The following is a 13,558-nucleotide window of genomic DNA, read 5'->3' as shown; positions in this document are numbered from 1 at the left end:
AATGTATTAGTATTGGCATATATACGAATATCCAACATGCAGAATGCAGCGTGTTGGTGAATGGCAATGGCTTTGCGACCGCCGTTGATTACTGAGAGTAAAGCGTACTGTGTTCCTTTGCCCTTTCAGAATACACAGATCTTTTCCGAAAAGTAGTCCTCTGTCTCCTTGAGCCATTCGACTCCTTCTCTTATCAGCAATGCGACGACTTTTCTTAATCATGAAACTAAAGCAATCAGTCTATAGGATTTAGACGAATCCGATTGCTGGCCTAGTTTCAAAGTGGCGACAATGTTTAAGACTTTCCAGCTCTCCGTAATGCCTCTACTGTGGAAGATTTTACTATAGATATCCAGCAGTATTTGCTTTGCGTTTGAAGGGTAGCTTTTGATGTACAGGATATCCCATCTAATCCAGGTGAAGAATCCTTAGTTTCATCCAACGCTTGCTGTTGATCTTGAATCGAAAAGTATAGACACCCAACAAACTTTTTACTATCACCTCGAGAATCCCAGCCAGCTCGCCAAGAGATACGCATTCATTTTCCCTTTCTGCACCAGTCTAACATACACCTGAGGCCAATGTAAACAAACAAACCTGCCCCAGTGTTACCGGAGAGCAAGAAGCCAATCACACCACGTGCTGTGTACAAGGTCAAGTTCTAACCTGATGTCTTCGTTCCACCACGAGAAAAGAGTCACTTTCGAACTTTACATCGCGCAGGCTCGAGTTCGAAACCACCGTCACCGTCGTCGACGTCGTCGTTGGTTGTCGTGAAAACCATCCAAGTTATTTTTTTCGAACATTCAACAGTTCGTCCTGAATAAATTAAGCAACAGTTTCGAACCGGAGCGTCAGTCTTCGTCGGTGTCTGGTTCAGTGCGGTTCGGTTCTCGGAGTTTGGTCCTTCGAAAGCGAGAAACAGGCGGTAAATCCCCGTAGGGCGCTTCAAGGGTCGCGTGGGTGATAACGGTGGGTGGTGCAGAAAAAACCCTCCACCCTCAGAGCACTGGGGACGTCCGGTTTCGCCAAGTATCGTGTACGAACGAGTGCCATTAGAGTGTGACCAGCAACAAGCAGCATGTGGTGAAGTGCTTGAAAATTGCTAAGCCCTATATGGTGCTGAGACTCCCAGCCCTTTGCCCTCCCGCTCGGATTTAGAAGAAGAAAAAGAAGCAACGGAGATAATCTTGTGCAGTGTTCGACACGACACCGTCATAGCGATAGCGCAATTCAACTGGATGGCTGCATTGCCTGGGAGCGAAGAAGTGCGCGCTCTTCTAATGATGAGTGATTTCAAGTGATATATATTTACACCACAGCCGAACGGGAAACTTCATGCCAAGGCTGCTACCGGTAAAGTGACAACGCGGCAGCACGGTGAAGAAAAGAGTTGATACGCTCGAAGTGAAGTGCAATCTTGGGCGATGTATGCAGCATGTATAATATATAATATAATATGGGAATGTGTCGAGTGGTGATGATGGTTCTGTGTCTCTAAAGCGGAAACGATGAAGATGAGCTATTTTGAGTGGTACACTTACTCGGGACGTAGCTTGGCAAGAGAACCTTAGATAAGTGAAATGCAGATGCAGTCAGTGGCAGTGTTATTGGATTATGTTACGTTTATGGCGATTTTATCACGCCGTACCAGGCGAGATTGATGAAAATCGTGTAGGTTTTAATGGAATTAGTTTGTACGAACGGTTGAGGTAGATGAAACTCATTTAAAGGATTTAATTGCTGCAGCTTGACGATTATGGCGAAGATTATGAAGCGCATAAATCTTACGTTTTGCAATGTTGCTCTGTTCTGGGTAATGAGGATCATCAGTAATGAGACGATTGAAACAATGAGATACAAGGGCTTATGACTCATGTAAATGCAGTGGGACAGTTTGTTTCAACTCTAATTAGTATGCGCAATTTATGTTTTTGAAAAACATTGTAGATGTAATGGTTTGAAATGTTCTAAAGCTTGTCGCAAATTAGATTTGTTCTAAGTCAAAGTACCATCTCAACGTTTGTTTTTTTTTTCACTAAAATTCAATTCAATTACCAGCGTAATTTTATATTTTTTCTAACTTCATATTTCTAAGTTAGCAAGATATGACTATATTATAAGTCTTACATCATATACGAACCTTTAACAAGATTATTTTTGTTATTGATATTCAAAAAGGATTTTACTTAACCAAAAGTCATCTGAGACTCGATAAACCAGTAGCTTTATTGGAACAGTTTCCAAATAAAATTCAGTTAGAATTAATGTAGTAATGTAAATTTAAGGTACACTTGCAGTTCTGTTAAAATTATGAATATATTATAATGAAGTTGTTAAGGAAGTGGATTTGGGTTCGATTGGATTTTCTGAGGCGAAAAATCTCTGGTCACGTCCTCTTTCGGAAAGGGAAGTTGTTTGCGACCCATGTGTTGAGCTAGGGTCCAGGTGTAGAGTAGCTTCTCTGGCACTCGCTTGCGGAACAGAGAATGACATAAAACAAACAAGCATCACAAAAAAAGGTTCTTACAGATAATATGGTTGAGGCTCTTACAACCCAACTAGAATTTAACGTCTGTCTTCAACTTAATGTACCTGTACCTTGGGGTCAACATTTTAAACAAAAATTTCATCTTGTGTTTATTTTTTCGAAAATAGGTGCGTCCTCAGGGAACATTTAATTCAAAATGAAATCCAGAGGCGAACCAGCCAAAGGCTGAAGCCTCTTTAATAAAGCAAACTAACTATGTTAAAATCTGCATCAAAATACTTGACATTATTTCTCTACCAACCATTAATATCTCAAATAAAAAAAAAACTTATGTTTTCTTTATCAGGTATACAAGATCTTCAAAACTATGGATAAGTGTATTGAAAATTCACCCACTAAATTGCACTAATAAGACTATGATAAAGTTTATTCATCCTGGATGCAGAGATCTTGCTCATGTAGAATATCCTAGTCTTCGGCAAAGTCGTTCGGATGGACAAAACGTATTCTATGGTGATTATTTCAGCTCACCCAAGTAACCAATACGCCAAATCTGTGGCTCTTTCTGCTTTATACGGGCCTAATCAGAACATTAAAACACTGATTAGCTGTTGTTAAACTGTATTTAGCCAAAAAGGCGGGATAGTGCCAATGGTTACTTGAGCAGTGACATTTTTGCTTTTAATTTAAATGTTGGCAAGATTTAAGATTGGTGTCTTGGACAGTTTTGCTCAGATGAACAAAATTTCTCGATTACTTTTTCCAAGGGACGTATAAGCTTTTGTAAACAATGCATTTGATCGTTGGTTTGGCGTAGCTGGTAGCTCGTTCACGCATACTTACACCACTATCCGGTAGGGAAAAAATTCCCCTATCTGATGGTAGTGTTAGCATGTGTGGGCTGATACGTACCTTCGAAAAAGTAATCAATCATTTTGTCAATCTTCTGCGTTCATTTTCCATCAGATGTCACTGCGGTCGGCGGTGACATCTATCAGAGGACAGTGCAGTGCAAAACATGTCTGGTGCCTCTGTATGCATTTAGATTAACATCCGAAGTCCCTCCTTTTTTACATATTGTACACACAATTCACAGGATTTCCCACCGATTTCTATGCATGGGGCGAGGTAGAAAGTATCTTTTGTGCAGAATATGTAAAAATGAGGGACTTCGGATGTTAATCAAAACGCATATATAGAGGTACCAAACATTTTTAGCAGTATCAGGTACTCTCTTATGTAGTCTGTGAGAGGGAAATCACATATAGAGTGTCATCAAAATACATATCATGTTGAGAAATTGAGCTAGTGAGAGCAAATTTTCTCTCTCAAATTTGATTTTTTTGGCTCTCTGGGGACTGGTAGTAAAACAGGTAAAACTGTATAGGGAAAAATCATTTTTATTTAATTGTAGCTTGTTTAACAATAATTTCCGGGAAAAAACTGAACGACAAAGTCCCTGACTAATTTATTTAGGTTGTCGTTCACTTTTTTTGACCTGAATATGCACCAAAAGTGAATTATTCCCACTTCCCTCAATTTCTTTATGGGGATTTTTATCACTTCCTACCAGTGGAACAGCGCCATCTCTGTGGAAAATGACCGGACGACATGAATAATTGAGATTTATTGAATGGTGACCAGTAGGGTGGGTCAACTTTACAACCCCATTCTCCCCACTGCTCTTTCGATGCTCATTGAGGTCCCCAACAACTGTGTAAAATTTGAGCCAATTTGATTATGGTCTGGATTTCACACGAAACTATTCATTTGCTTGCCAAAAATTCAAAAATTGCTCAATTTAAACAAAACCTCGGGACTTTGATTGGGAATACTATTTGTCGAAGACTGCAAAATGATTCGACTTCTGTTTAATAATTTATTAAACTTTTACTTTGACCAAATGCTTCACTCATACCTACAAGCTCATAATGCGCCTGTAGGTAGGTGCTGAGCAATAAATTTTTTTTTGAATTTTGATTTTAAATTTTTCTCAATCAAATGAATAATTTCGTGTACATTTTCCCATACAAAAGTTTAAATTCTCCCGTAAATATAGAGCATCACCAATTTAGCTGAAATTTTGTACAATTGTTGGAAACCTCAATGCTCATCGGAAGAGCAGTGGGAAGCATAGGGTTGTGATCCACCATATACACAAGACCCACTCTAGTGGACAGCCTAGATCAGGGGGGACGGGTTCGGCGTACTGGTTAGCATTCATGCCTCTCATACTAAAGGTTGAACACAAAAAAATCCGGACACCACAGTCTTGATGGGGCTTAAAACTGCGTTTGATTTTTCATAGTTCAATATAACAGCTTTACATTAGTAGGTAGTATGCTTATTGCAAGACCATTGCTTCAGTCTTCTTTCTTACCATAGGCTATAGCTCGAACTTTTCTTCGTACACGGCCTATCATCTTTTGCACGAGCCCTGTTCCCACTTGTTTGGCTGCCAAATTCCATGTCCGCTTGAAATCCTTCAGGTCAATTGCAGTTTCACCCTTTTTCTTCAGTTTGTGCTTTACAATTGACCAGTACTCCTCAATTGGCCTTAGTTCCGGAGTATTGGCCGGATTCACCTCCTTGGGAACCACTGTGAGTCACATTCACAGTCTGTGACGCAATTTTCGCTGTACCACTGTTTGAGGGAATTTGAGTAGTGGCAGCATGCCATGTCTGGCCAGAATAGGCAATCCACCTCATGCTGCTCCAGAAAAGGCAGTTCAAATTCTTTCCGGCCGCTGATAGACCGTTGCTTTTCACATCACGAAAAGCTTGGTTTCTGGTTTGCCTTTAAACACAGGACTTTTATTATCATACACAAACAAACAAAAATCGCACACCCGCCATTTCCCGCGTCATGCTCAATCCGATTTATCCTAGCGATTTCAAACGAAAAACATTCCAGGTGTCAGAAATACCGGGTTGCCGGGATGGGTATTTTACAAACAATCGCAGCTTGCTCTATGATCGGCACAATGGGCAAACTTGCGGCACACTGACAAAAAAGATGACCCAAGATTGGTGTGCGGAGTGATCTACCCCTTGCATCCTCTGCATATGTGCCATGCAACAAATAAAATGTCAGTTCTTCCAATTGACTGCGGCGCACAAGCAAGTTTTTCCAGAATGCTTATTTTTGTATAAAACCTTCACGAGATGATTTCCTAGACTCAATGCATTTGGGAAACAAACTTTGTTTGAAAGATAAGCTCACATAAAAAATACAAATTTATTTTAAAAACCTTCCATCGACTACATTCCAGAATCTGTTCATTTCGCGAAAAGTTGCAGAGTAGGCTGCGCGTGTGAACGAGCATGACGTTCATTTTTTTCCTCGGAGTTTGTTATGCTTATTTGATTATAAATCCGGTTAACATTTTAGAAGATGGCCAAGAACCCAGATTATCCATTTCAAAAGGAATCAGACCATCTATGCAGAAGAAACCCTGGGAAAACTGCATTCCAACCCCCAAGGGATACTAGCTGTACGTCATGCTGCTGTATTATCTGCGATTTGCCACTGACATACGTTTTCGAAAACGAAGAGGAACCTTTATTGGAACCAATATATTTCATTGTTCGTCGTATTCGCGTCAAGGAATTGCAAGTTGCTAAACCTGATACTTGGCTACCTGAGGCTACCTTGGTGAGATCGTATCTGATTTTAAATACATATACATGATTCTCATAAATTTGACAAATTCTTCTCATCCCATTTTTTGTGTCTTTAAAATCATCTTTGAATGCCAAATGGATTGTTTGTACATTTTTGAGCATGTGGTGGAACATTACTGTAAATCATATATACTGGGTTTAGGAGGGGGGGGGGAGGTCAGCCTAAGGGAATCAAAGGATTTGTTGATTGGACGAGGGTTCGTGGATTTGCCAATCCCTTGTCACGTGATAACAGATGGCTATCTGCTCGTTTTGTCTTCCAAAGGTTTTCAATGAAACTGATTCACAACAACCATCAGGCAGAACTTTACAACCGGTAAAGTATCTGCAGACATTGGTAATCCTTGCACTGATGGTGAGTCCATTCACATCACATCACATCATTTCGCGAAACCTTGCAAATTCTGCATACATTTCATGCAAATTTGTAATAGAATCTTACATTTCCCGGTTGGGAGTGGGAATAATTAAATGCAAACAAAATGGAACTGGTTGCACTCAAATTGGCACAGCCATCACCGAGAAAAGTGAGAGAGTTTTACTGCTTTATATCGAAAATGTTTGGTCATACCTCCAGAACCAAATGTCCGATCGGGATGAAATTCAATAGAGTTGTACGGAAAATAGATACAATCAAAATTAAAATAGTTGCATTCATATCGGTTCAGCCATCTCTGTGAAAAGGGAATGAGTAACACACACATACATACATTGTACTCTAGGGTGGATCGAGAGTGTATGGTGGATCACAACCTCCTGCTGTCAACTGCTCTTCCGATGTGTATTGAGATTCCCAAAAATGGTGGCAAATTTGATCGTATTTGGATATGATTTGGAGTTGCGGGAGAATGTTAAATTTTATGTAAGAAAATCTATGGCAAACTAAACGAACCCATTAATTTACAACCCAAAACATTAAATATCGTTCTAAATTTTACCATACATTCGAAAAAGAACTTTGAACAACTTTTTCGAAGACTGCAAATCGATTAGACGTCTGAGAAAAAAAAATTAAATAATATTAATTTAGCCATATTGCTCCACATGTAGGTATGGCTTGTAGGAACGTGTGCAACAGTTGGTATAAAGCGAAAGATTACTAAATTTTGTATAAAGATCAAATCGGTTTGCAGTCTTTGACAAAGTTGTATCTTATAGTATTCTAAATTTAAGTCCAAGATTTGGAGAAATTTGAGCAATAGTTGGATTTTTGGGATGCATGTTAATAGGACCGTTCCGTTTCCCACATTTTCCCATCCAAAATTTAAAATCCTGGCGCAAATCGATAATTATAACCAAATTCGTTCAAATATTTTAATCCATATTGATTGAAAAAGCAGTTATAAATTTGACCCACTATTGCACACACACATACAGAAATTTTCAGATCTCGTCGGGCTGAGTCAATTGGTATTTGAGTCATTCCAGCTCAGGTGGGTACAGAATTTAAAAAAGTTGTGGTCGATGTCACCGATTTGAGTCAAACCTGGCCAAAACGCTTTTTTTAGCATTCTGAACAAGCGTCCTTTTTGGTTTTACTCTAAAATGCCTAGATCCTTCTGGGCTACAACCCTGGAAGTGTGGTGAAAATTTGAGCTCAAAATATTAAGAAATTGAAAATTCCGAGCAAAGCAAAAATAGGCAATTTTTTAACAATTTGAATACCTGCCGGTAATCAGCCTGTTTACTGTAGATACCATAACAACAATAAAACTTGAGTGCACCTATTAGAATCAACATTAAAAAATCTTCAAATTGACGTTCTAAGATCACGAATAGCTTATTTGGTTGTGGAGTAATCTCTTCTGGAAGTTAATTTTTTTTTAAACCTCGAAAATCCAGGGTTGCCGAGAAGGATCTGGGCACTACAGAGCAAAATCAAAAAAGGCGTTTGTTCAGAATGCCAAAATAAGCGTTTTAGCCAAGTTTGGCTTAAATCCGTGACATTGACCACAGGTGATTTACCCACTTGAGCTGGAATGACCCATATGCATTTGAGTCTCCGGGTCTTAGATCAAAACTGTGTTTTCAAGTGATATTATAGCAATGATCTATGAAATTATTATTTTCTTTAGTTGGTTTGTAACATCACCGAGAATTTAAAAAAAAAGGGATTGATACAAATTTAAGATTTATTCAGTTATATCGATATGAGTACGAATATTGCATAATGGTATTTTGGAGCAAATGTGATTTAAAATATCGTAAAAATCACGTGCTCATTTAAATATATTGTTCAGAGTTGAAGCTGTAGTTGTGCTGAATAATGCTTTCTAGAAAAAATAACCAACTCAGATTTTTCCGGAGAAAATTCGACACTCAGCTTCATTGCCAAATTGAAAAATTGTCTAAGCTATCTTGCAATGATCCGGTGCTTTTGACCCTATCCCGAGTAGACGTGACTGACATAAGCAACAAGTTGGGGAACAGTTTTTGATATATAATCTTTGATATATAGAATCTTTAAAAGAATCTAAATAGTATATTGTTTAAATCAATCAATTTATTGGCATATTAGCAGTTCATTCTGTCTTTGGATCAAAATTAGCTTTTGAATTCATGGTACCGTAAAACGGGGTATCTTTGATGATGAATATAATGACTAAATATACTATCAGCACTTTTTCCTAATTGTAAACATTGGTTCCACATTGTGGTGGTTTCTGAATATATACTCATTCTAAGTTTCATATTGCATAAACTAAATTGCGTGAGTTTCACTCATGTTTATCTACATTCATTGAGCATTATCAAAGTAACCCCAAATCAAAATGCTTTTGTTCGGTCACAAGACTAAAAAAAATAGTACAAATGCATTAATTTCAGATCAACATATAACTGACGAATTGACTCTAGGAACCTCAGTACAGTCAAGATTCCTATAGTTCGGTTAATAGGGACCGCACAATACGAACCGGCATTAACGAATACACGTAGCATATGGGATTATTGTAGGGTAATTTGAACTTTGAAGAGATAACTTCCCGGTGTCTTCTGAAAAGTTATAAACAAGATAGTTGACCTCCTTTTGGGACAATTTTGTATCCGGAAGGTCAGATTTTTGGTCCTCCGGAAGACCCCGAACATCCGTAAAAGTGGTCAAATCATGAAACTGATCTAGAGCTCCACGAATTTTTCGAAACCACTCATAGACTTTTTATCAGAATGAATTCGGAGTTGTGACCAAAATATGGACCCTGGGGACCACGAGATGGTCCACTAGAAGATCCTGAACATCCGTAAAAGTGGTAAATTCATGACGCTGATTCTGTATCTCCGTGTTTTTTTTTTTCAATACCAGCCATAGATGACTTTTTTTTTCCTTGATTTGTTTTCCGTCGATCTTGTTTCCGTGCTGAGCACCAATGCTACCGACGCCAGGGAGGCAGCTCCCACACCTGGACCCTACCGATCGACCCATCAACTCATGAACCGGGGACCAACGGCTTTACTTCCCTTCCGAAGGAAGGCGTGATCAGAGATGTTATGCCTCAGAACATCCCGGTGGCGCCGACTAGGATTGAACCCAGGCCTGCTGGGGTGAGAGGTTATCACGCTTACCACTACACCACTGGCGTTGCTAGTAATAGACGACTTATCAGAACTAATTCAGAATTGTGACCGGAAAATTGACCCTGGGGACCACGGAATGGTTCACCGGAAGATCCGGAACATCAGTAAAAGTGGTAAATTCATTAAACTAATCCTAGAGCTCCACGGTTTTTTAACCATTCATTGACTTCTTATCAATATGAATTCGGAGTTGTGATCGAAAAATCGACGCTTGGGTCCGCCCTCCAGAGGGTCTAAATCATCCCTAACAGAGGTAATTCATGAAACTGATCTTAGAGCTCTTCTGATTTTTCGAAATCTTTCATAGATATCTCATCAGAATAAAATAGAAGTTGTGACCGGAAAATGGACCCTTTGGACCACAAAATGGTTCACCAGGAAGATCCGGAATCCATAACATTTTTCAGTTCTTGAAACTGAGCTTTTTTTCGAAATCATTCATTAGCGTCTTATCAGAATTAATTTGGAGTTATGACCACGAAATTGACCCTACACAATGTGTGCAATGGTCCGAAAGCCGTATTTAGGAAGACATACAATATTAGCGCCCAAACCATCACTTTAAGGTACATGGTGTCTTGGGGAAAGTTTCTTCGTATTTTTTGGTTAATTTTTTTATGTTAATGAAATTGGGGTGGTCCATAGAATTGGCGAATTGAAAATACAAACTTTTTTATTTGAGATAAACCAATGCAGTGTTTAAAAAAAATTGTAGAACAATCCATTTGAAGCAACTTTGCTGAAGACATCAGTTTCTTATCTCTTATGGTTAATGAGTTGTGATTATTTTAAACGAGCAGGTTAGGGTGGCCCCTAGAAAACTGGGTTTCTTTAAACATATATTTATACGTTTATTCCTCGTAAAAACTTTCTAGATACTTTTAGAACTTTTTATAACGCATATTTTTGCTGAAGCAACTAAGTTGATTTCTCCTCTATTTTAAAAGTTATAGCTAGTTTTTGCTAAAAAATACGACTTATTTTAAGTTAACTTGAATACTTTAAACAAAAAACGCTCTCACAGTTTTTTCACCAAAAATTAAAAAACACGATCTTTCAAATGGAATCTAAAGTTTGAAAATCGGTTTTCTCCATTTAGAGATTTTGACAATTTAATAGCACCATTTTTTCGAAGAAAATCTCCATTGATAGATAGAAGATAGATAGATAGAAACTTGGTTGCTTCAGCAAAAATATGCGTCATCATAAGTTCTTAATGTTTCCAAAACAACGTTTTTACGGGAACAAAAACTTATGGAAAGATAGTCAATGAAATCTGTTTTTAGGGGCACCCTAACGTGCTTATTTAAAACAATTATAAGTCATGAACGATGCGAGATATAAATTTGATGTCTTCAGCAAATTTGCTTCGAATTGATTGTTCTACAACTATTTAGTACATTGCTTTGGTTTTAGTTTAGTTAGTTTAGTTTTATTTACTAACGAGACTTTCAGCCTTGGGCTGGTTCGTCTCGTTATAAGATTGCATTGGTCTATCTCCAATAATAAAAAAAAATTGCATTTTCGAATCACCATACTAATTTCACTAATATAAAAATATCTGCCAAAATATATGAAGAAACTTTCCCCAATACACCATGTACCTAAAACTGACGGTTTGGGCGCAAACATTTTTGTCTTCCTAAATACGGCTTTGGGACCATTTTGCAGTGGATGGTCCTCTAAAAGATACGAAACATCCGTAAAAGAGATCAATTCATGAAACTGATCCAAGAACTCCGTATTTTTTTCGAAAACTCTCATAAACGTCTTATAATTATGAATTCGAAGTTTTGGTCGGAAAATAGACCCTGGAGACCATGAATGCTCCTCTGGAAGATAATAAATGTTTCATCAGAATGAACTCGGAGTTGTGACTGGAAAATGGACTTCAGGGTCCATTGGATGGTCCTTCGGAATATCCGGAACATCCGTCAAAGTGGATAGCTCAAGAGAACCAATCTCAACACTCTGTGTTTTTTTTTTAGAACTGCTCATTGACATATTTTTTTCTATTTATTCATGATGATTTCTAGGGGTAATTTAAGTATTTTATAACTTCTAGGAACTATTAACGGAAGTTTTGAATTTTATTCCTTGGATTTCTTGGACTTCTTTCTCTTGACTTCTTTGAGATCTTTCTTTGGAGTTACAAGTGACCAAGGGCCTGTCTTTAATGTTTATATTTTTAATTCATCACATCAAAATTCAATCAATAAGCTATTAGAAAATATCGTCTTATTCAGTTTTTATTCATATTAATTTATGAGTGGTTTTGAAAAAACCACGGAGCTCTAGGATCAGTTTTATTAATTAACCACTTTTACGGATATTCTGGATCTTCCAGTAGACCATCCCTCGGTCCCCAGTATCAATTTTCTGGTCAAAACTTAACCATTTTCTTATTATAAGACTTCTATGAGTGGTTTCTAAAATAAACCGTGCAGTTCTAGGATCAGTTTCATGAATTGACCACTTTTGCGGATGTTCCGGATCTTCCACAGGACCAGACTTGTGTCCTAACGGAAACTGACAAACTTCTCCAAAGACATCAGGAAGTTATCTCTTCAAATTGTCGTATAATCAGTGTTTGGTCCCAATTAGCTCAAATCCCATATGCTACGTGTATTCGTTAATGCCGGATCGACCGTACTATAGGAATCTAGTGGCATCAGTTCTATAGGAATCCGGCAAGAACAAATCCGCACTATAGGAATCTTGACTGTACTTGTTGTAAAAATATAAAATTTTAAAACATTCATTTCTGTAAAAAATATTCAGCATATACTACCACTGTTACCCCGTTTGAATGTACCACAATATCAGAACAATAGCAAATTATGCTTTGATAGCAAAATAAGCTTTTTCACATGTTATAACGCAAAACTTACCAATAACATAATAAGATACTTAAACATGATTAAAAGTAATCAATTTGATGATAATCATCATAACGGCCCGGTGGTAGGAAGTAAGCCCCGCAGCTCAATGTTTTACTCATATTTCACTGGAAAACCCTAATCCAGCATGTGTGATATAGAACAAAAACGAGCTGTGTGTGTTCACGTCGACTCATACTGAGTAGTTGCGTTACAAGCACATGTCTTCAGTAATAGGCGATTCTTGTGTATTGAAGACACTTGAGCAAAAAGACTATGGAGGCAAACGGATTCTAAACTCAAACATCAGCCAAATATATCCGTAGACCATAGGTCTTCCATTGTATAATTGGTATTACACCCGTGTACTGAGTGGGAAATTGTGCGTTCGAATCCCACCAGTGCCCGTAGGTTCTTTCGCAAAAAATCTCACACGCACGTCTCTTTCCGATGATGTGTGCTTCTTATAGCTCATATATTTCTCCCAAAAAGGTGTTGAAAATTGTTGAAAACCCACTTGAGTGGAATTTGTTCCAAAGCATGTCGCTACAAACAGAGTCAAAAGCTATAGGGGGCTTGATAATGATAATTGGAATTTAGTCAAATTCCATTTGACACATCGCCTGGACGGTTCGGTTTTGGAGCAGTTAGTATTCATAATTGCCAAATTGCCAAGTAATCATTTGTATCTGTCCTGAAGAGCGAAGATAATTGAATCATTTCAAGCCACCAATTGACGTAAATAAACTTCATTTATAGGAATAACAAACAATCAATTGAAATTGCCACGTGTACCTAATGCAGATTCTTTCAAGACGTGATTCGAACTGACAGCTCTGCTTGAAGAGAAAATTTTCTCAATTACCTTCCCACAGACGACACTTTTCATACTCTTTTCAACCTTGAAGCAAATCATCTGCACCGCAGTCGT

The 13,558-nt window shown here is 38.1% G+C and overlaps 1 protein-coding gene across 4 annotated transcripts in view; it reads left to right on the top strand.

The window, feature by feature from the left end:
- The window catches only part of Adcy2 (adenylate cyclase type 2 Ac76E), a 196,995-nt gene that overhangs the window by 68,184 nt on the left and 115,253 nt on the right, over positions 1–13,558 (top strand). Inside the window, exon 1 of one of the 4 annotated variants that reach the window (XM_065222880.1) lies at positions 392–658. The exons of 2 other annotated variants lie outside the window; for them this stretch is intronic. The gene's annotated coding sequence lies outside the window, so the exon portion shown is untranslated. Of the gene's footprint in view, positions 1–391; positions 659–880; positions 1,430–13,558 lie in introns of those variants that run through there. One more of the 4 variants, XM_065222878.1, reaches the window with a different exon arrangement.

The sequence above is a fragment of the Ochlerotatus camptorhynchus genome, unplaced genomic scaffold (genome assembly GCF_037179485.1).
Source record: "Ochlerotatus camptorhynchus isolate MF236.1 unplaced genomic scaffold, CSIRO-AGI_Acam_v1.1 ptg000180l, whole genome shotgun sequence".
Taxonomy (NCBI): Eukaryota; Metazoa; Arthropoda; class Insecta; order Diptera; family Culicidae; genus Ochlerotatus; species Ochlerotatus camptorhynchus.
Note: the sequence above shows the minus strand (reverse complement) of the source record. Positions and strands in the feature narration are given on the sequence as shown.